General features: G+C 43.0%; 1 long non-coding RNA gene across 1 annotated transcript; it reads right to left on the bottom strand.

Moving 5' to 3' along the window:
• Positions 1-20222: 20222 nt before the first annotated feature.
• On the bottom strand, positions 20223-24461 carry LOC129380675 (uncharacterized). Its single transcript, XR_011890409.1, has 3 exons — positions 24382-24461; positions 22871-22952; positions 20223-20394 (listed from the first exon to the last, which is right to left on the bottom strand). It is a non-coding gene; the product is annotated as an uncharacterized lncRNA (long non-coding RNA).
• Positions 24462-24759: the final 298 nt, after the last annotated feature.

The raw sequence follows: 24759 nt of genomic DNA, 5'->3' as shown, positions 1-24759 counted from the left end.
CACCGTAGTCCTGTCAGGCAGGAAGATACGATCTCTCCGATGCTATTCACAGCGTGTTTACAGGAGATATTCAGAGACCTGGATTGGGAAGAATTGGGGATAAGAGTTAATGGAGAATACCTTAGTAACTTGCGATTCGCTGATGATATTGCTTTGCTTAGGAGCTCAGGGGACCAACTGCAATGCATGCTCACTGATCTGGAGAGGCAAAGCCGAAGGGTGGGTCTAAAAATTAATCAGCAGAAAACTAAAGTAATGTTTAACAGTCTCGGAAGGGAACAGCAGTTTACAATAGGTAGTGAGGCACTGGAAGTGGTAAGGGAATACATCTACTTAGGACAGGTAGTGACTGCGGATCCGGATCATGAGACTGAAATAATCAGAAGAATAAGAATGGGCTGGGGTGCCTTTGGCAGGCATTCTCAGATCATGAACGGCAGGTTCCCATTATCCCTGAAGAGAAATGTTTATAACAGCTGTGTCCTACCAGTACTCACATACGGGGCAGAAACCTGGAGGCTTACGAAAAGGGTTCTACTTAAATTGAGGACGACGCAACGAGCTATGGAAAGAAGAATGATAGGTGTAACGTTAAGGGATAAGAAAAGAGCAGATTGGGTGAGGGAACAAACGCGAGTTAATGATATCTTAGTTGAAATCAAGAAAAAGAAATGGGCATGGGCAGGACCCGTAATGAGAAGGGCAGATAACCGATGGTCATTAAGAGTTACGGAATGGATTCCAAGGGAAGGAAAGCGTAGCAGAGGGCGGCAGAAAGTTAGGTGGGCGGATGAGATTAAGAAGTTTGCAGGGACAACATGGCCACATGTAGTACATGACCGGGTTAGTTGGAGAAGTATGGGAGAGGCCTTTGCCCTGCAGTGGGCATAACCAGGCTGATGATGATGATGATGATGATGATGATGATGATGATGAATGTCTGCCCGTTAACCGACGCAATAAACACAAGTCCAGAATTTGCAGGTTGCTAAGAGGGAGAGCGAAAAAACCGTGAACGAATACAGGCAGATCAACCAAGCGAGTGTTTGCTTTGTTACCCTACGAGGGTGGTGTGGGATAGGGGGAGCAGAGACCGGTAAGAGAGTTCCTAACAGAGTTCCTATTATTGAAAGCTTCTTTTTCCAACGTCTCCTTCTTTAATATTTATCAACGCCCAATAACATATTCTGGTTCTCTTCCATATAACCGATTGCGCTTATGGAGCTCCCTGGTTCATTCCAGAGCAGCTGTCGTTGTACACAATTCATTGCACTTACTTCTTTTCTGATCATAACCAGTAAAAACATAATACATACCTTATTTGTTAGAGCTAATTTATTCATCAGGACTTTAGCGTGTCGATGAACCCGCCACTTCCTATTGCGAGCACTATGATAATCAGTCTTCGTGGTGCCGATCGAGTTTTACAGAGTGCACTTACACCGTTAAAATACCTTTAGCAATATAGGGCCCACCGCCCCTATTATATGAAGTTCACCTGAATAACTATCGTGACCTAATGAATACTGTAGCAGTGGACACCGTGTTAGCCAGCTGATGCCTCTAATATTTGTCAAGCGTCGAGATGACGATCAATCTCGAAACTTACTGAAGCAGAGTTTTGTAGATAAATCGCACGTTCAGTTAGTACAAAATTCGTTTTCTTTGTTTTCTTTCAAGCGCACTGCTGATAATTGCTCAATATGTTTCATGGCAACTGGTGAAGCCTTTGCTATTTTAACTGCTTTAGCAGCGGTGGATTAACATTGTAGTGACACAAAGAAAGGAAAGCGAGCTGAATGGAATCTACTTTATTCTCGAGCCAAATTTGAGATTGGCTTTGCGAGTTCTAATGAAGACTCGGAATAAAATTTCAAAAGCACATTACATATATAACACTGATTTTCACAAATGTTTTTTTTTCTTTCTCGATAAATGCAATTTTCACACAGCGTAGCTAATATCGCTGTTTCAATGGTGCTTTGACCTGCCGTATGTAGTTGAACCTCGAGTCATTCTTGATCAAAATTTACAAATCAGATTTTATTATACTAGCATCCGAGCGTCTATTGACCTTTTATATGCAGGGATAAATACTTATGTGTCATGATTGGTCTCAATACTTATGAAAAGTACTAAACAAAACCTAGATTAATAATTCAGCTCTACAGTAAACGTAATTCCTTAATGCTCGCTTGTTTGTGTTAGAACATGTCACGTAACACGGTAGCACAAAAGCAAGGGTGGCATATGATTTGTGTCTTTGGCGACCTCTGATCAATTTTTTTTCACAATATTCCAAAAAGGAAAAGTTGCGAGAACCAGGCGTCTAAAAGATGCTGAGAGAGAAAGGTACATAGCATCGAACTGTCATGTATCAGAACACAAAATAACATAATGCTCATTGAGAAGTCACGACAGCTGCCACTGGCTTTTCCAATGTTTCGTAGCACAACGCAAGGTTCATCGAATTCGGCCTACTTTTTTTTTTAGTAATAACTCTTACGACCTATCACCAGTACTCGTAAACTTTTCTACTTTCAGTCTCCTGCAACGAAGTGAGCGTATAGGTCAAACAGAAGATAAATAACGCATCCTTCGGAGCATTCAACGATGTATAACCTGTACGAAAGCTGAATACACTGTTTCGAAACTGCATCGGCTGATCTATGTGCAGGTGTTTCATTTTGTGCTAGTTTTGATGCGGAAGTGCGTTTCGGCGCGTTCGTGTCACAATGCGGACGTCGGCGCTTCGCACGCGAGCGGCGATAAGCTTTGCCTCGTAGGCGGGAAGGTCAACACGCATGTCACAATTCGCTTTTACAGCGCCACGTAAAAGCAGCCTGCCACTCGTTGGAAACGAATGCCTTCGACGTTTTGGAATGAATAAATCTAGGACCCGCGGTTTCGTGTTTGTTTTCTGTTTGGTATTCCGCCCTCGTGTGGCAACCGTGTCGCAGCTATTTATAAGGGAAACGCTTCACGATATATCTCTAACAAACGATGGGATTATAATTTCTGTGCACGTTGTTGAAATGTTAGAGAACTACATTCAAAAAAGCTCGCCGCAATATACAAAGATTGTGTACAAGGAGAAACAGGCAGAAGCGAAAATTACTTGGCAATGTAACCCGCTGTGGGCTAAGAAGTGTAGAACAATATGAAAATGGACATGGTGAGAGGTTAGATATCATAAAGCGACATTATCCTTGACTGACACGCTTCCGAACTAATCAGTGAATCTGCGCTATTTTCCCGCTATTTTTCAAACTCAGGCACCAAGACTTGTTTGGAGAACATTCCGCTTAATCTGGACTCCGTTACATGTGTAAGAATTTCGAAGTTCTTGGCTCTATTTCTTTTTTTCACAACCTCTACATTTCATTTTGTGTCGTCTAAAAACTTTAGCACTCGCTCTGTTATGATGCGGAATACCTATGGCATCGAGCACCAATAAAATATGAAACAAATGTTCAGTGACACCTGGTACATCTGAACCAGCGAGATCGACGACGTCCATAGCCGCACGTCGGTTAGCATAATATCTAACACAATGTGTATTGCAAGAAATTATCCCACTCATAGTACTAGCCAGTGCTACAATTATACTAGCCCCAAATTTATATTTCTGTACTCATTCTTCTGAACATTGAAATGACGTATAGGTAACACTTCAGTACCTTTTCTGAGAGCTTGATCTAAACACCATAACTCCTAGCTACTCTGCTGTGTTCTGTCATTAAAATGTTCATTTTCGTGAAACCTTTCACTATGATAATACACCATCGTGAGGTCAAAGTTTACTCAAGCAAGATACGCAGCTTCAATAGCACGTAAAGTGCTGTTTTCGAGTACCTTGCAGGGAGCGCATGATGATATACCCGCGTATAGTGAATTGCGGCTGATATGCTTAAAGGGACAGTAAAGCGAAACAATGAATCAGTTTGGTCCAAAAGGGCTTCTTCTTGGGCAAGTTGGTGCTTAGATTTCCTAGGTATACTTTGTGGCGCAAAATACATTTCTGGAAAAGGGACAGAAGAAAGGGAGACAGTGAAGCGCCAAACTACCAACTGTTTAATGACAGCCTGAACAAACGTATAGAAGAAAATACAACTTCCGCTCATGCGCAGGGAGCCAAGGTGTGACAGAACAACGTGGTCATGATAACATACTTTGTATGAAGCACATTTCTGCGGAATATAATACGATAGATGTATCGCTGACACAATCAGACCCTTTCTTTTTAATATAAAACGCTTCCAACAACTCCCTTGCAGTTTGGTCCCTACTTCTGCCAAGAATCGATACTCGTTCAAAGCATGGTCTACAACGACAGGCTTTACAGTGCGCAGGAAGATGCGCGTTCTCACTCTTGCCGATGCTATTAGCGTGCTCCCTCAGTCTGTCATTAATGCAACGTCCCGTTTGTCCGACGTATGACTTGCCGCAATCTAGGGGTATTTCGTAGACCACCCCTTCAACGCAGTCCCTGAAATGTTTGGCGTGCTGCTTCTGGCAGCCCCGCGGCCCCTCGCGTGTGATCCGAGGGCACAATTGAGCTAACTTGTTGGGAGCGGAAAAGACAACCGGAATGCCATATCTGGTAGCAACCTTCTTGAGGTTATGGCTCACACGGTGCACATAAGGTACTACTTCTGGCTTTACTCGCTCCCTTTCCTTTGAGTGCGTTTTCCCACTCGCAGCAGTAGTTTTCAGCTTCTGTAGGAGGGACTCGACGACGGCATTTAAGACAGACTGAGGGTAGCCTGCTTTTTGAAGTCTGTCAAGTTGATGGAAAAAACTCGCCTGCATTACATGCACACATGACTTGCGCAGAGCCGATTCCAGGCAAAGTAAGGCGATTCCACGCTTCACAGTTTTAGCAATATCAAGTCAGCAGTTTTTTGTTAAAATCCCTGCGGCTTCTTCAACTCAATGACCCTTTCTTGACTAGAAACTCGGATGAAGTTTTTGAATATTTCCGTGACAGCCAAGAAATAGGCTATGTGTTCTCCGTTGATGTAAATGACCTTTTTTACTCTGTTCCGCATACTGAACTTCTAAAAGCCGTTAAACAGTGCATTGACGAAAGTGGTGAAGCTAATTTTGTGTCTAAAATGGAGATGTCGGCTTCGAATTTTGTTTCCCTCTCGGAAGCTTATCTCAACCGCACCTTTGTAACTTTTGAACATGGCATATTTTTGCAGAAAGAGGGCATCTGCATTGGTTCACGTGTAGCACCCATTTTATGTGACATCTTTTTATCCTACTTTGACCACGCACTACAATGTGTTTTTACTTCATCTCATCCTAATGTTCTTAAAGTTTTTAGATACGTTGACGATTTTTTAGTTGTTATTGACAATAGATGCCCCTTGCCATGCCATGAAATGGTTGAGCAGCTTTTGGATGTTTTTAGAGCAAACGCAAGAGGACTTACTTTTACTAACGAGCTTCCGAAGGACAGTTCGTTGCAGTTTTTAGACCTTAACCTAACACTTAAGAGTGATCACGTTTGCTGTGCGTTCCTCCCTCGATTTAAAAAAAGAATTGCTACAATATGACTCAGCGCACTCTAAAACTGTGAAGCGTGGAATCGCCTTACTTTGCCTGGAATCGGCTCTGCGCAAGTCATGTGTGCATGTAATGCAGGCGAGTTTTTTCCATCAACTTGACAGACTTCAAAAAGCAGGCTACCCTCAGTCTGTCTTAAATGCCGTGGTCGAGTCCCTCCTACAGAAGCTGAAAACTACTGCTGCGAGTGGGAAAACGCACTCAAAGGAAAGGGAGCGAGTAAAGCCAGAAGTAGTACCTTATGTGCACCGTGTGAGCCATAACCTCAAGAAGGTTGCTACCAGATATGGCATTCCGGTTGTCTTTTCCGCTCCCAACAAGTTAGCTCAATTGTGCCCTCGGATCACACGCGAGGGGCCGCGGGGCTGCCAGAAGCAGCACGCCAAACATTTCAGGGACTGCGTTGAAGGGGTGGTCTACGAAATACCCCTAGATTGCGGCAAGTCATACGTCGGACAAACGGGACGTTGCATTAATGACAGACTGAGGGAGCACGCTAATAGCATCGGCAAGAGTGAGAACGCGCATCTTCCTGCGCACTGTAAAGCCTGTCGTTGTAGACCATGCTTTGAACGAGTATCGATTCTTGGCAGAAGTAGGGACCAAACTGCAAGGGAGTTGTTGGAAGCGTTTTATATTAAAAAGAAAGGGTCTGATTGTGTCAGCGATACATCTATCGTATTATATTCCGCAGAAATGTGCTTCATACAAAGTATGTTATCATGACCACGTTGTTCTGTCACACCTTGGCTCCCTGCGCATGAGCGGAAGTTGTATTTTCTTCTATACGTTTGTTCAGGCTGTCATTAAACAGTTGGTAGTTTGGCGCTTCACTGCCTCCCTTTCTTCTGTCCCTTTTCCAGAAATGTATTTTGCGCCACAAAGTATACCTAGGAAATCAGTTTGGACTAATGAAGCATTTTTTGAGAACCCTGCAGGCAGTCATTTAAAAAAAATTAGTTTGATTATTAGATGAGAAAATGAAGGTCCAAGTATCAGTATTTGAAATTCGCTCCGAAACCCCAGCGCCGGTACTTCAGCGTGACGTCAGGGATCCCAAAGTATGTTTTCGCATTTGGGCCGCGTTGGCTGAGTAAAGCTTCCTGAAACTTGCCATGTTTAATGTTTGGTTCCTTTAGAACACAATGTAGTCAATCTGCACCGCTATATTTAATTAATAGGCCCTAGAAGATGCCATCAAAATCCAAGACGTCACAGCCCCCAGGTGCGGGGACATAAGTAGGCGTCGCCGCCCGTATTTCGTTCTTGCGCTTTTTCTGGCTAACCAAACGCCTTATCGTTGCAAGAGTGGTGTTTTTGGTGTTGTAGAACGGTATTTTACTTATGCAGAAGAAATCATTTTTCACTTTAGTGTCCCTTTAAGAATAATTGCTTCGTTGCCGAGCTCACAGAAATCTCCTACATTTACACGCAGTTTAGGCTATAATGAACTTCAGAAATGAAGTAGAAGAAATACAGCCCATTGCGCTTCTGCTAACTTGTATTTATTGGCTGTCAGAAAGCTTTTTGGGGTATCCAAACGCTTAATTTCATGCAAGGTCTCTCGGTTTGCTTGTTTTGAAATAAACGTCGTTGAGACACCGCACAGATGGTTTCTGAGAAGTTTAATAAACAGTAATGCACAGCAGTAGGTATAATTGCTGCAAAATAAAATTATGTGACGTATTCGATATTTTTCTGTTATATGTATATATATATATATATGTGCGTGCGTGCGTGTGCGTGTGAACGAGAAGAAGGCGAACTAAGGGGCCCAAATCTTTTAAGTCACAACCTCATAATATTACCACACAGCCATAACCACATAACCACATACCACATATAATCAAAATCAGATAGTCATAACTGCATAACCACAACCACATAAGTATTTGTAGTTATGAATTGAAGTGTAGAACTAATGAGACAAAGTTAAACGGAAGTGGACGCAAAAACATGTCGTCGGTGGGGATCCAACCCCCGGCAATCTCCGCATTCTGGGTTACGTTGCACTACCAAGTGGTCTACGGCGGCTACGTTTCTCTCGTGTAGGGTATCGAACCATAACACAACCAAGAACCGAATACCGGAAGCAGCCGTTGTCTTCGCTCGATATAGAACTGAACGAGAAAATAATCTTTTTTCCCTCCAGTGTGAAGCTGAAAGGCAAAAAAATCATGCTGAACTCCTCTGGGAGTTATCTAAGTAAGCGTAAGAATTGCACCCCTTGCTCATCTCCACGCTGGTCGGTGTCATTACGATTGTTAGGACACTTGATACGACAGGTATAAACGACAACGCTGCGGCGACACTAACTGCTGCGGACAGCGGCGCAAGTTGAATTGATGAGGCAAGCAAACTACTGCAGGTGGCGGCGTCAGGTGTGCAGATGAAGTTCCCGTCATGCTATCGCTGTTACCGCTCCCTAGCACCTTATCCATTCCCACCGAACCATTAGGCGCGCCATTACGACCATATCGTGACCGCTATCTGCGATGCAGACAGGGAGTACCCACTGCTGATAGCTTCGTTCGCTGTGTCCTCGCCGCTTCGCCTTGGAGAGAGGTGCGCGTGTCCATGTCTTGAAAGCGATCTGCGAAAGGAGCAAGGTGCGGCGTGTGCTGAGAGATTTGTGAGCTCTGTGTTCTCGCCGCTTCGTTCGCCTTCAAGCGATAGACAGCATGCTGCTGCGGGCTCTATCTATATTGTATGCGTGATTCCAAAGAATGTATGCACCTTTTGCATCTCTTTGCTGAGTGCTTGAAGCCTGCTTGACCTCCGTCCCGGGCGGACCCGGTATCCTGATCGGCGCACCGCTAGCGGCCCACTCGGGCGTGCCGCTACAGCGCGTGAAAACAGAAATGTAGCGTGTACGCGATCACACGCGAAAACGCAACTGTATGTAATATTATTCTTGTAGCAAAGTAATTTGGCCTTTTGCAAGTTCTGTGCGTGTCGCGAGTAAATGTGTAAATGATACTTAGAACATTTACCGTGTATGTGTGAGGTTCGGCTTGGAAATGAGCGAGTTGAACTTACTTCTTTCGTTCAGTCAAAAATGTTAGACTAGGTTTCCTCAATTATTCCTCAAGCAGATTGTAAGTAGAGTCCGTTTTGTGAGAGGGCACGGCAACGAATTCTTGATGACATTAATTCAAACAAGACTGCGCGAAGTGCTACGTTGTTAGGTCGTTTCTGCACATGCCATGAGTCGACCAAGTGCGTGTGGTTTTCTTCGTGAAGTTGTTTCATCTTTCAATATTTTGCATGCACGATATTTTTAGAATATTCGAGTGGACCTTGTAAGTGACGTGTCACCGGCACCGCTGTATAAGCTTTGTATGCTATCAGGCCCGACGCAGACTTCGTAAAGAGAACAAAGAAGATACCACTAAGAGCATAAACAAAGTCTTTCTTCTTTCGACTTGACAGCGGCACACTTCCTGTTAAACCTTGGCAAGAGAAAAAGAGTGTATTTGTTTCCTGGAATACAAACTGCATAATTTGTTAGAAATCAGAAACAATCGACCACATATTCATGGCTGCTGGGATGCCGTATTCTTATGCGATATCCTCAAACGAACGTTAAAGAAGTAATTGCCGGTCACTGCTTATGTGATTCGCTTCCTGTAGCTAAATAAAACCAGATGCTTGCCCTATGACATGGGCATGTTGATGTACCTGCACCGCCTATGCAAAAGAAGAATGGCTGTTCGAAATGCAGTTCTGACACTCGATCTCCCAGAAAGTATTTCATAGAAAATGTCACGTATGTAAGAGAAATCTGCAGGAACCAAGAGGAGCCACCAGTACGGATTATGCTGGCCGATTTTGTGCCGTTAAAGCTCTTTTAACTCCCACAGGCCAGATAATAATTGTTGCCTGCCATTTTAGCACTTACACTGTTACCATTTCTTCGTGTATGCATGTGTTTCGCGCTTCCTATCCTCAACATACCGGCAATAAAGAAAAGAATTAGTGACATTTCACTTCGAGAGTGCGGGCTACGCACAACCGTATGGACGCCGCGTATATGCACAGCGAGCGCCACGGCATCTAAGCACAAACGGAAGGGCGCGAACGCGGTAGCGGACGCTACATTGATCTCGCCGGTGCGACGCCTGCTGTGGCACAGGAAAACCGCAAGTGCTATACATGCAAAGAGACGCCCCATCCACTTTCTTGGGTATTTTATGTTTCCTAGTAGAACGCTGGGAGGGTTAGCCAGCGCCACCACTCCCAGACCTTGGCGGCAGACAAGGTCCATGAGTGGTACCAGGCTATAGTAATTCCTATAATAAAGGCAAGAAAGGACCCATCTTTAGTATCCAGCTGTAGCACTCGCGAGTTGTATCTCTAAGCACGTCGAGAAAATTATTAAACGACGATTGCTGTATTACCTGGAAAATAACTATGCACTTGGTACATATCCGCGTGGGTTCAAAGAAAACAGATCAACTGTTGATCACCTGTGTTCGAATAGAAGCAATTATAAGAGATGCATTTGTCCAGAAGCAATAATTTTTTCAGTCTTGTTCGATATTGAGAAAGCTTATGATACAACATGGCGCTATGGAATACTGCAAGATCTATCTTCTATGGGGGTACGAGGCAATATGTTGAATCTTGTAAAATGTTATCTCTAAAACCGGACTTTCCATGTTAGACTTCGGAACACTTTTTCAAGACTTTTGATTCAGGAAACTGGTGTACCTCATGGAGGTGTCCAGAGTTGCACATTGCTTATTGTTAAAATTAACTCGCTTTGTTCTACCCTATCACCAACAATATCTTATTCTGTTTGCGTCGATGACTTCCAGATTGTAATCTGGGCATCCTTGAAAGGCAAGTCCAGCGAGCTGTTGAGAAAATGTCGAAATGGACAAACGAGAATGGCTTCAGGTTTAACGCTCAAAAAAGCACTTGCGTGCTTTTCTCTCTAAAGAGGGGTTGAGCTGCAGATCCTGCTACTGAGATGCATGGAGTGAATCTGCCTGTACTTAGCGAGCACAAGTTTCTTGAAGTATATCTTGTGTCAAAGTTTATGTTTATCCCCACCGTAAATATCTCAAGCAAAGTGCCTAAAACAGCCAATATACTAAAGATATAGTCACACTACTTGGGGCAGTGACAAGAGATGGTTAATGAATATTTATGGGAGCCTCATATGTTGTCGCCTGGATTATGGGTCAGTCGTATATCAATCTGCAACACCAACCGCACTCAGGATGCTTGATTCTGTCCATCAATTAATGCTCCGGTTAGCGACTGGGGCTCTTATAACAACTTCCCAGCCGCCATGTTGAGACAAACAAGTGGTCACACAATCTGTGTAGATAATATTGCAGCGTTAGCTACTTCTTGAAGGTCCCTTCAGAGGGCCCTAAACACTGCTACCACCGCGTAATTAATTACATTTCTTCCGCTGCCCAGTTTTTGCGGCGACCAGAAGTAAGAGTGAATTCTAACTGCGTATAAGAAGCCTCGCTGACAACCTTGGCATCCCATTTTTTGACAATCGAATAATGTCACCGACGCGCACAACACTACCATGGCTGTAGCAAGACATTGAATGCGACTTTTTTTTTCTATACCTCGACACGCTCCTGAGGCACTGATACGCAGTAACGTCCTAGAATTGCAAGGAAAATACTCGTGCCCTGAATTTTAAACGGACGCTTCTAAATCTCCTGAAAAAGTTTCCTTTGCCGCTGTTGGATGATCTTTTAAGTTGTCAGGAGTTCTCAATCCACAAATGAGTATTTTTTATACCAAAGCGATTGCGATAATGTCGACTGTGAAATACATCAGAAAACAAAGGCTTAGCAGAGCTTTAATGTATACAGACTTGCTAAGTCTGGTAAAAAGAGCCAAATATTTGAAGGAGCACAAAAACCCTGTACTTAATTAGCTGTACCCGGAGCTTCGCATGTCATATCTATCCCACCACCACATAGCCTTAGGTTGGGTGCCAGGGCATAGATGCACTGAAGACAATGAGCTCGCTGACCGTAATGCAACAACTGTCCTCCCTGAAGCCGTGGGCAGCAACGTAGTAGTGCTAGTCTTCGATCAAAAAACCTCTTCGATCAAAAAACCTCTCCTGCATATGAAGTTGAAAGGATACTGGCAACGACAGTGGGACAAAGAAACGCAAAATAAATTATACTTAGTAAAGCTCCGAATATGTAACTGCGTCAGTGGAAAGAGAGCAAGGCAAACGGATGTGGCACTCACCCGACTGAGAAGAGGACACACATTTGGGACGCATTCTTACCTTCTTACAGGTAATGAACCTCTCACCAGCAGCAGGTGTGGGGCGGTTCCCACTGTAGTACGTGTCGTAATGGAATGCACGCACTTAGAAACTCAGAGAAAGAATTTTTTTCCCAAATTTGCTAGTGTACTATACTACATCCTGCGTTATTCCTTGGAACAGAATCACGTTTTAAAACAAGCACACTGATGGAATTCCTCCGTAATGTTGGCACATCGCAAATTAAATCTACACAGAGCTACTAACTAATGACAGGTTTGCAACATCCTCCCTTTTTTTCGTGGAAGGGAGGAATTGCTATCATCTCATAATTGTTGCTGGTCTCACTGTCCCTGCTTGTATGACTAGTCAGATGTATGACTATTCTGGAGGCAAAGCGAGATATCCTCTAGCCTTGCATAAATAGTCACCAACGCAGACGATCGCACGACCATTCACACGACGTTCTCACCTTTCATTTTTTTATCTCCGAACACTGTTAACTACTAACCATTTAACGTCTCAATGTGTACATGCTCGTACTATTATGACATGGTTTTTAGAAATTTTGCGGTAACTTTAGGTCGATTTACAGCCATATGCTACATACACTATCTTATACAGCACACACTCACATCATTAATAGTATTGTTCTGGCGCTCTTTGACCACAATTCGCCCTTGCACCATTAAACACCCCTCATCATCATCAGGAATTACTTACAATTATGTTTGCTTCTTCGAAGGCAATAAATCTGACTATGGGCGGAAGTGCTACATGCGTCGCTCCGATACAAATGTGCCTCAACTCATCCAAAGTTAAGCGGGTGAGTTTTCTGCGCGATTGCACTCTCGCCTTTACTGAATTCTCTGATCACCATTTGCTTGTTAATTACAGCCGCTTCTTTTATTTTCTTTGCAGTGTAATGCGCAGTAATAGTGAATATTTCGGTGATGCGAGTACAATTTCTAATAACACAAGCATACTTCTTGAAGTGCTACAATAAACTGAATATTTATAAAGTATGCATACGTTTTTGCATACATAACCAGACAAGAGGTATAAAATGTCTGCTGTATTGACCATTTGCCGCCATGCACATTTACCCAATTTGTGGTCGTTCGAGCATAAAGCCATTTCGTGCATTTAGATGCCAAGCAAGAAAAGCGCTCAGGTAAACAAATGCATAGCAAGGGATTTATTTCGGAACCTTTATTTTTTACCGAGGCCAGCAGTGGTACTCGAGCACTGTGTGGTAACGCTCGAAGCACTCTCCAGGGTGGAGGCCCAGGTTTGCACCGCAGGTTTGTAAGGTGCTTTGCGTCACTTTGGTCAAATGTGATCTGATCCAAGGACGCTTGCTGACCATTTCAGGGAGAAATACGTTCATCCGTGCCGCAAAAAAAATTATGTTTTGATGCGCGGAACTCAGGTGGTATTTCATTCATAAAAGACCCACGCAGAAAACGACAGCACCCATTCCACGCTTCACGCCACCAATGACGCGAAAATTTGTTCAAGCATGGAGGAAGAAAAGAATGGGCTGCTCTCGTCCTGCGAAATTGACATTGCCAAGGGCACTAGTCAAGAATGCTACCGAAAGATAGCGCTGCCAAACCGTATAACCGGCGAATGTGAGCATGTCTGTGTGTCGCGCGCTTTCTCACATCTGAACGGAACGGATATTTTCGCGTATTAGGAGCCACCCTGCAATGCGCGCAAAGCGCGAGTGACGGGACACAAACGCGCGGCGTTTGGATGCAGCGCTGCATACTGAATGTACAAGTATACACATGATCTCACACGACCGATTCAGCTTCTGCATAAGTTAGTGGCAAAGGAGACGTGTGATTTCTAACATCATGATACTATCAAATTAAGATTGTTTTGTTTCGGAATCACAAGAGAATATTGCAGGAAGTCTAGCGGTAAACATAACTGACGACTCAAGAAGCGAATGCGTGTTCTTTATTTCATATGTTGCCTCTTGCAGAAGCTTTACGTCGGCCTTTGGATGCTGGGAAGCAAGAGGATGGAGGTAATGAACCGCTCAAACGGAGGCTTCTCTCACTTCACTGTAATACCTTTTAGACTTTGGATAATTGTAGTAGACGAAGGGCAAGATGTAAATTTTATTTTCGCCTCGACTATTCACAAAGCAGTCTCACTGCTACCACCTTGCTAAAAGTGCCCAATTTGCTTAGAAAATGTAGCGTGCCATACCGGATATGTATGCCTTACCCCGGAATCCACCTTGACGACATATTTACCTTGTAGAACAGTTAACACCATTCTTGGCAAGTTTCAGTCTACAAGCATTCTGCCTTTATGCATAGTCATTCATCGGCGCAGCTTGTACTTCGAATGTTCGATGTCTTGGCTGTGCCGTTTCGTATCCAAGCAAATTACATTAGTTTGGCTGAACTTTAACGTAGCGAAATTCTATATTAGGTTACCCATAAAGGGGAATACAACAAAAACAAATTAATTAAACAAAAATTAAACAACAGAAAAACTGGTTTCAATCGCCCGGCAGTGGCGCATGAATGACCTTGTCTTCATCTGCTTTTTCCAACGCCGAGATAGTGAGCACTGGCAAAATGCCGCGATAACTTCGCGGTCACTGGTGGCTTACGAGTCCACGGACAAGCGCTAACGATTCCTTTTACCAGCCGCCTACAATAACTATGCCGAAGGCACTGAGGGCTGTGTAAATACGGGTTCTTACTTTGAGGCGAAACATATCAGTCGATTTAAGGAAACCATACGGTTACGTGGTTGTTTTACATATGTGTCTCTTTTTTCCTGTCCTCAAGATCATCTTTCAGATTTTTTATGCCACTTTTCTTCCGTCTCTAAAGCAGAGAAGCAAGGAAAAAAACGCTTTCTCAAACCAACCTCTCTGACTTTCCTGTATTAAAATATACGTCTTTACGAAGACAGCCTTCAAATATATGGCCCCGTACAGGTCTAACTGAGCGTTGAAGTTGAGCATATTTTATGTTTGTTTATCTTGTCGGTAAACGTCACACCCATTACGGAATATCCGGTTACAGGTGAGGCGATGATAGCACCAATGCTCCTAGCACCGCGATGTGGAGTCTAGTTTAACCAGAGATGACACGAAGGCATTCATCCAATGACTTGTCGCATTCTACCTGACTGCTGGTGAAAAGGCAGGGTGGTTACCTAATACAGAACATGCTCTCCTATAACGAGAACGTTCGTGAAAAGCAAAAGAACTTAAAAAAATGTTTTAAGCGGACAAAACGTCAGAAGATGTCACTGCCAGCTTTACTACTATCGCAAACATCTCCGATAATTCCGCATGCTCTATACCGTCCAAGTACTACCTTTCTGGACAACATCAACTCTATTTTACTTGAAGGCACGCGAATGAAAATGTTAAGAACGCGTTAACGGTATGGTGCATGTGGCGACTACTTTGAACCCTAAAACAAAGCAATCCAGCCAGCACGCCATTTGCTTACCACCCAGCAAGCTGTTCTATGGCCACGCTTTTCTTCAGGGATGAAAGCGCCAGAGTCGTCGAAGATTTTCAGGTATTTGGAATACATCCCAAAATCCAGCTCCTAATTCACACCACATCACTTTCGCTGGTTGATCTCCTTGTCGCTAACATGAACCGCTTCGAGGCAAGCACATCAGTGGCGAACATAGAGCAACCAGCACTGCCGTCAATTCCCTGTTACTTTTTAAGCAGCAGCGCACCAGGCTAAATGCGCGGTTCGTTCGCACGTGGTACTTTCAAGGGCACTGCCATCACAGCGCGCAAAAGGCCATCTGATGTGCTTCATTCTTTCTTTTGCATATCTCGCGACAACACACAAAAAATTCTTGCTTAACAAGCAGGGATCTAGGAGCTGCTGGGTTAGATGTTTCCTCTAGAACAATCCCCAAATTTATCATTAAAGGGACGTACAACCGATTTTTTAAGGACCCAACTTTAACGGCGCAACGAAACTCTCACCCCTCGGCAGTATTTTACACCTGCAGCGGTTCCTTCCAAAATCGCGTGGATGTTTGGTAAGCAGGTTTCGATCTGACAGGCCTCTAAAAGAAGAGTCCCTCCTCCCACGACGCTGAGAAGTGAGAGCGATGCCGATAGCCCGCCTCGCAAACTGCGGAAGCCGTTTATCGTTTTGCTTTCACAGGAGTGATTGAAATTGCAATTAAACACCTATATTTTGACATTTTCAACCACTTTTGAAAAAAATAAAGCCTGTACATTAAGTTTGCGCTGTTGTACAAACCTTCCTTAATTTTGTACTGCGCATTTCCTCAAGCGCGCCTACGTCATGGCTGGCTCGGCTCTGGCGTCATTTTTCTGTCGAAAGACGGGCCAAGTCAAGTCATCGAAAACGAAACCGCGCTTTTGACCAAGACTGCGTGTTCAGGGCAGCGCCGAGTAGCACTGCGCGCTATTTCATAGTGTAAGTCCCGAAACATGTTGCTCCGATATGTAAGCGACTTAAAATGAGGAATTCTAGCTAGCGTGCGAGAACAGGATTTGCACCACTAGGACCATGCGCCTCACCACGATGTCTGGCGGACGACGGCAACGAAAGCGACTATCTTGATTTCGAAAGGCTCCCATCGCCACAAGCCAGCCGGCTAGGAAACATCGACTGGTGAGTAATTATAAGTAGCATGGAAGCATAGCTCCGCAAAGAGGGCTGTGTGAACTTAGCGATGGTGTAATAATTTACACAGGTGCAGACGCAAGCGCTGTGGAGTTATGCCGACGGTCGAAGAGTGCGGCTGCTGCAAGGAAATAGCAGAAATCCACACTACCAAGCTCTGCGCTACATCGGAAGCTGACTGCGAGGCACTGTGTCTGAACACTGCAGTGCTCTGAGTAGCATACGTAGATGCCAATGTGAACAAGAAGGAGGCCGACATTTTGTAGACGACCACATGTAAGCCTAATCGATAAAAATTGTGCGAAGAGCCCTCAACTCTCTTCGTGTTGCAGGTGGCACAGGCATACAGCGCATCAGTAGTTTACCAGGTGGACCTGGGGCTACCTAGGACAAGGCAACAGACGTGTCCGGCCGTCTTTCATATCGCGGCATATACGAGAACAATTCCCGTCGGCAACGTGCCGAGAGTTTCGACTTGCACCGCTGCTGTGACTGGCGTTACTGTCTTCCGTGAGAAGAAAAAGAAAAGTTTGTTCTGAAGCCAACTTTTTAAGACTAGCTACTACTTCGAAATTAAACACAATATATCAAAGGGAAGGATGAGAGATGCACAGAAGAGCTTTTACAGCCACTTTTTTTGTCCTCAAAGCAATCGTGCAACAAAAAGCTATTAAAATGAAACACTTCAATGCCTTTTTATTTCCGAGGTAATGAGACAAATACTTTTGTACTGTAGCGTTGTACACTTAATTGACAATAGATCCGGCAAGAATTCTATAATAGCACAATTAGTAGTATCAAGTATGAAGCCTATTACAAAAAGAAAGTTAAAAAAGTTTTCAATAAAGTATCTTCACTTGATTACACTTTATCTGGAACATGGCAAAAAACAGATTAGGGAATTTTTTGTAACCTATACGAAATTCTACTACAGATACCAGCTTTGCCTCTTTAGCTCGGTTATGTCCATCTTTAACTACACATTTTTCTTGAAAATTTGATCTGTATTAGGCAAGTACTAATTAGCACTAATTAACCTGCATGAATAGTCTCCTGACTAGGTTGCACATTGAAATCGGAAAATCTCTGCACGCCGATATCCAAAACACGCTCAGCTAGCACTTATTCTTGTATTAGCATCATTTTGGCAATTTGTGCACATACTCATAATGACGTGAGTGGAACCATTACCCTTCATTGTACAACTAACGTCTTCACAAGGATTGCATCTCTTACTGCTCTAAGAGACGGAAGCTGTAAGGCGTGCCGTAACTACTCTGAGAATGCCGAGATGTTTACTTTCTCCACTGCACCACTGACGGCCAATCTTATGTCAAGACCACAGCCCTCTCTATAAGGGGATCCAGCAAGGACACAAGGAACAACTGCAGTGAATTGATGGGAGGAATCGTACGCCAACATCCCTCTTTCCCGGAGTTAGCGGTGCTGCCTGCGCCAAAGGCCAAAGCCGGACTGTAAGCCAGAAGACAGCTTGCTGATTCATGTTCTAGAGGTGACCTAAAAATTGTTATTCAAGTTAATTTTTTTTAGGTGAGAAGCTAATTTTTAATTTCGTCAGCCAATGTCGCAGGTAGATACGTGCTGCCGGACTGTCTCTACTACAAAACAACTACGTGCGGAGGCACACTTTTCTAGCACACTCATGTACTCTGACTCTTTCCCAAGCGAATGTGCGTTGTGTCGCTTAACACCTACATAATTTCATTGTAAACAGCGTATTTTCTTCAATACACTACATTTAAGTTTTCATGCTCAGGAGTTGTCAGCTAGGCTAACATATCATCCATGGAAGCGTTTTACAGTGGCATTTAGTGAGTAACATAGCCTCTTTGTATTCTGTGGGGAAGTAAAAGAATAAGACGGGCTATCTTTCTCTGCTGTTCGACACCAGAATGAAAACGGTGCATGGCTGGGTCTACGGACACTCACTGCAGATTGTAGGTTGCAAGCCTATAATTTCTTGACATTTCTCTCCTCTGCCAAGGCTGGCGTGGAATGTCGATGAGTAATGTTCTTGCAGACCTCCAAATTTACTCATCTGTGGTACTTAGCTGAATCAGCAGTGCGCATAATATTCGCAGCGGATCACTTTTCGATCATTACATAAATATAACGTAACAGAACAAAGCGAGGGGAATATTCTAAATAAGAGTTTTTATTTCAGGTAGTTTCACATTTGACTGTTTTTCAAATTGCCCGCAACCAACTTCGGCTTTATAGCGGGAACTTCAGAGCCCTTATGCCACCAAAACTCCTTTTCAAGAAAAACACTTACGTGAAATCTTATTCACGTAACTGTCAACTAGCCCCATTATTTTCATGAGGATCCGCCATGCTCGCTTTTTGTGTGAGACGTTTGGCGTGGAACGACCTTTCTGAATAATGGCAATTCTTTTGTCCTTGATAGCAACTTAGTGATGGCAAAGATTTCTTTCCAAGATGTTCCACTAAACAGGTTTCTACAGAACTCTCTGGTAAGATAGCCGTGTATGTCGAACCAAGAAAGATTGCTGCTGCGTGAATTGCTTCATAATGCGTAGGAAGAATAAAATTGGCAATGCAGAAAGGAACGAAAGATAAAGCAGCAGGGAGACGTGCAAACATTCTACTAATTTTATTTTCATCTGACTGATCAATATAAGCACACAATAGCACGTGCGAGATGAAGTAGCACACTGGAGACCCTTTATTTCTGCCCTAACACAGCTGCTGAGCAGATATAGATTTTCATTTAATTCTGAAAATCACCCTTCAAACAGATATTACTACAGTACCAAAAAGCTGCAAGCTTACTGCCTGAAGCTTTAAGACTGGCAGTTGTCATTGCACTAAGTTTCAGCTGGAACAACCACTTTTCTGTGTACAGACAGCACCAAGCTTGCGTGCGTACCCTATCCCCATAATTTGTTTTCTCTGATTATCAGTGTATAACATCAATAACTCTTCAGCTTAATTCTGATCACTGAATGCCATTTGCTGACTAAGACTTGAAGGAATCCTTGGTCAAGTTGCCGCTCACTATAGATAAATCACAAGGTTCATTTGTGAAACACGTAACAGATGTTGTTTATTACTCTCAACCGACGATTTGTATTCTCAGTGCACTTGAATGGCTAAAGAATGAATTCACTGTAATAAAGCCACTGAAATGAGCCCTAGACTGGACGGAGGAGCAAAAGAATTTTACAGATGTCTTGCTAATATTCAGACGGTATACAGATGGCAATCTAGCAGCATGCTAAATATAGCCAAAAGCACCCCGAGTTCATAACTGTTTGTATGATGAGCTACTTACTCTTTCAGATGCTGTCCCGAAGAGAGACGTTACCCTCGCACATTGCAACACTGAACTAGAGGAGGTTACGTATGGATGGAATCCACCCGTTCAGTATTGTTTGTGCAAACAGTCCTTTTTGGAATGCCTTCAACTTCTTTATGCAGACTTGAAAACTCAGAGAAGTTCATAAGACTGCATAATTTATCGTGTTGATATTTTCTTAAACATTCAGACCAGGTGATCACGAATTTGTACGCTGCATATGGGAATACAGCAAAAAAAAATGTGCAGTTGCCGTTCTGCATAGGATAATAGTGCGAGTAGTGCCAGCTATTACTAGTTTATGCTATTGTGTGCACAGTTTAAGAGCCTGCAGAAGGTCGAGGTCAGAAAATAGAGTGCGATAAATGTTCAGCCGACTCACCTTTCACAACACGCCAGCTGTTCATCTCATGCTTTGGGCCTGCCTTTCTTTCCTTGATATGTTTTCGAATCTCGGAGGTGCCTGTCGGTGCACACAGATGAAACGTTCAGGTCTTCGGAGTGCAGTTTTCCAAGGCATTGAATGAAGTTCGTTTTCTTCTTTTGTATGCTTGTTTCCCCTGTGGATTTCACAACAACCAAGTAAGGCAATAATGCTTCAGACAAAAAAATAAACCTGACTTGGCCGACCTGGCAAAAACAAAACCCGAAGTCCAGTGAGGCTGTTTATTTCGAACAGCAGCAATAAACGTTTCTGTTTCCTGTAATTAAATCGCATATTTGAAGCCTTGGCCTCAGGGTTGTTTTGCATGCCTTGTGCAAGAAGCTGAAATGAAGCATTCATTCATATGACTTCAACATCTGAAACTTTACATGTATACGACGCTTTATAGCACATGTTAAGTAATTAAAGAACGCAGTGAAAATTAGCACACATTGTACTAAGCAGAACATTAGTCATAGTGCTCGTAAACACTTAAAAAAGTACTCGTAAAGCTGGAGCCCTTGTACATACAGTTTATTGCAAAGGCAGTAACTAAGCCGTCCAGTTAATATTTCGTGCCCACATTACCCATTGCATTAGCCACAGTTTCTTTTAATCGAAACAAGGCGCCTTGCTCTGTCCATCAACAGCACTGGACAAAGCAACTCTATACCATTTATCTGGTGCGGAAAAACATGGAAAATGAGCGTTCACTAATTATTCGTAATGCTGCTACCACACAGTGGAAATTTCGACACAGATTGCACCCATTACGCACCTCTTTTATATAAAAATTAATTTATTTTTAATTGATGATTATTTTTGGCACATAGGTAAACGTGCTGCAAACGGCATAGTGCCACTTCTGAGCAATCGTTGCATTTTTTTACGAAAGCAGCACTTCAAGGGCATGCATAGAACTTGGTATGCATAGTAGACATATGCATTGGTAGACATGCATAGACCTGTTGAAGTCATAAGCACAGAACTTTTTTGAAGGCGTTGGCATAGACCTTACGGCAAACAGCAGCCCAGGACGATTAAGTGAGGGAGCAGGACTACACAGTGAGCAATTGATACAGCACACATTGATGTCCGCCTGTGTGCTGCAGCTTTTTGTGTCGATCCTACACTATGTATCTAAGGCGGAGGACCAACAATCGGTTATAAAAACGACTAAAGGAATTTTTCATGGTATACAAACGGTGACAAAGAAGATGAACGAATTGCAATGACATGAATATATACAATAAAAATGTCAGCCATAAGTTAAACATAACAAGGACAAATGCCACTGCAACTAGCTTTGCCTCTTAGTTCTCTAATTTTTGCACAATCTACCTTTTTTTTTTCATCCACAGACCAGGGTTTCTTGACAGATGCAGATGCTTTGTTCGGGCAGCTAGTACAATGTAATTGAGAAAACTAAGGAGAAATGCAACCAAAGTAAGGGAGGGCAGTGTGCGTTACCGAGCACGTAGAAGCTATGACAGGCTCTGTTTACACAAGCGAACTCCATCACGAAGAAACGTGTGCCATCCCGTAGATTCAGTCAAAGTGCAGCTGCTCGGCGCTGTTGTGCACAATCTCGAAAAACGCAGCAACAAACTTCATGCTGCCGGTAGCACAAGTGGTTCAGTGGCAGTGTAAGATAATGCAATAAGATTTCACTAGTGGGTGGAAGTACCGTACAGAGGCAGCTTAATTATCACAAACTCTCATATCAGTGCCTTGTGCTACAGTTTGCAATTTAGTTTGAGAGACTGCTATACTTCTGGCAGAATTAGTGTTGGGGTTACCAGGATAATTGCAGGTTACAGATATTAAGAGCAGATCACCAGTAGGTGACCTGTAGCACAACAACAAAAACAGAATTACACAAAATCTGTTGAAGCAAATCCTCAAGAAATTTTGGTAACAAACTGTTTTGGCTAGGAAAAGGGTTGGGGACCTGGAGCGCCAAATTTTATGTTGTGCGCCCTGTGCTAAATGCAGTCACGCAAAAATAAATTAACACTTTGGTAAACCAACACGAATGCGATATGAATGGATTTGCGTTGGACAGAAACTCGAACATGTTTTGATGAATTACTTTAGGAGGACTTTTGAAAAGAATGAAATGAGGAGTGATCCACTATAAATAATGAAGCAGCAATTCAAGGACCTGAAGAACCAGCGAAAGATTGGAATGAACTTCCTTCTGACATTGTTTCCATTAATAACAATGATCATTTTCGAAAAGCACTAGCTAACAATGTACAATAGCAAACATTTGTACGAACTGCTCCTGGTGTTTTTCTTTTTCTTGTTTTATGTTACTTTTATATGTCATGTTCTATTGCATTGTATAATTAGCAAATATTGTGTATAAGCTCATGATTTATTTCCTTTTTATTTGTTGTATAACCCACTCCCCTCTCTAATGCCGAAAGGCCCTGAGGGTAAATAAATAAATAAATAAATAAGATAATGGAGAAATTAAAAAAGAACAATAGAGAGAATGACCATGGATACAATACCTCTAACTTACAGCTGTCACCTTCATTTCTTATTTTCGTAAGCTACAAGACAAACTTGCCTAGTGAAGGCAATAAATACCAATCAAATGTTACCTGTTGAAGTGTACGTTGGAGAAGATCCAGATGAGTGTCTTGGGACATTTTTTGATACGTTGTTCTGGTCATCACGGTCCATCTAAAAGAGAATCAGGAGAACAGTACGCCGGGCGTGTTTGTAATGAACACTTGAATCTACAGCACGAAAATACACGATGAAAAAGAAGACATGAAAGACAAGCGCGGTACGACCAACACCGAATGTTTATTGAAAGTACATAAACAAAGGTCATAAAATGTACATTTCATAACAACTAAAATGACATCTGAAATTTCTAAACATTAGCGGCAAGGTAATATATTTCAAGCCTCTGCAACATGACAGACGGTCGCGCGACACACAAGTCACCTTGATCCAGAATATAGTAAGCCTTTGCTATCCCACGTGCCGCCCAATCCTTGTGTATTGTTATTAGCTTGGTGTCGGATCGATCAGGAGAGCAGCTGTATTGTTTGCAATCGCAAGGAAAATTTTGGTGCTGACTGGCTGTTTGCAAGGAAGCCTTATGTTCCCACTGCCAAACATTCACACACCATCCACCAATGCAAGGTAATCATCGATATACCTAATCTAACCGTTCTTAATGAAATGCCTTTCAATGCAGCATCGAGCTCAAGGTCTACTTAACTCAAAAATATGTCACTAAGCAAAGGTGCAACTTCAGAACCTATACACACTCCTGACTTTTGTGTGTAAACTCCATCTTCCCACCCACTAACAGCCGAGGATAAATCTTCAACCTTTATTTATCTTTCACTGTTATTGCGCAGAGATGGTCCTTACAAACATAAGTCAGAAATGTGGGCAGGGACGAAAGTTGCATTTGTGCTTAGTGACATATTTCTTAATAGGGTAGACCAAAAGCTCGATGCTGCATTGAATGGCGTTTTATTAAAAATGTTTACAGGACAGCTTCACCAGGCCGTTGGGCAGACTGATGAGCTGGCCATGCTAAAGGTGTTTTGCCTTTTGCGAATGAAATTAATTAGGACTCTCAAGCTGGAAGGCAATGAATTATTTTTAAGTAAGAGAAAAGGAAACATTGCGCGTGTAGTCATCGTTCCTCATGTGCACAGCGTCTCCCACCGGTTAAAGAAGGTTGGTGCAATATAAGAGCTTAAGGCATTTCACCTAAGGCTAAGTTGGGTCAGATATTTGCTGTTGTAGACAGTACGGGTGAAAGTGCTGAGAAGGAGCAGCAGGGTTGGAACATTAAGGAGTATGACAAATGTGTACTATGCAGGGAGTGCATTATGGCCTTCCGCTTTCTTAAAAATTATCGTTTGACAGTTCAGCGCTTGCTCATGGCGCCTTCCGTTTCATATTTTGTAGTGTTATGATGTATTTTCAAGTAAGAGAGAATAAACTATTGTAAGACTGGCATTAGTGAATATGTAGGCTGCAGGCGATGCCTTGCACAACAAGTCGCCAAACGGCTGCGCAACTATGTTGGAACAATTTTATCTCTTAATAACTCAATATACTAGCTCAGAATCGTGAGACGTACTTCAACGGGTGTCAACATCCCTCTTTGCACCAACATCAACGGAGACACAGCTAGACTGCGACATGCTATCATCCAATACCTGCAAAACAAAAATGTGGTATATGCACAACCACTGACACACTGGCATGCAAAGTTAAACGTTCCAAGCACATATTTAGCACCGTAGCATCTACAGTGCGTACATCACTGTATACCACAACTTCACAGCTTAGAATGGATTGTGCTGCCTCATCACTGCCTTGAAGCTGCGGGGTTGCAACACACTCTCAAACGGGGGACCAGGAAAAACACAATTAATACAATGCTAAATTAGTGAAAGTCACAGCTAAAGTAAAAACATTCAGACCTTGTATGAAGATTCCAAAGCATTCACGGCTT

This window comes from Dermacentor andersoni, chromosome 10, assembly GCF_023375885.2.
Source record: "Dermacentor andersoni chromosome 10, qqDerAnde1_hic_scaffold, whole genome shotgun sequence".
NCBI classification, from domain to species: Eukaryota; Metazoa; Arthropoda; class Arachnida; order Ixodida; family Ixodidae; genus Dermacentor; species Dermacentor andersoni.
Note: the sequence above shows the minus strand (reverse complement) of the source record. Positions and strands in the feature narration are given on the sequence as shown.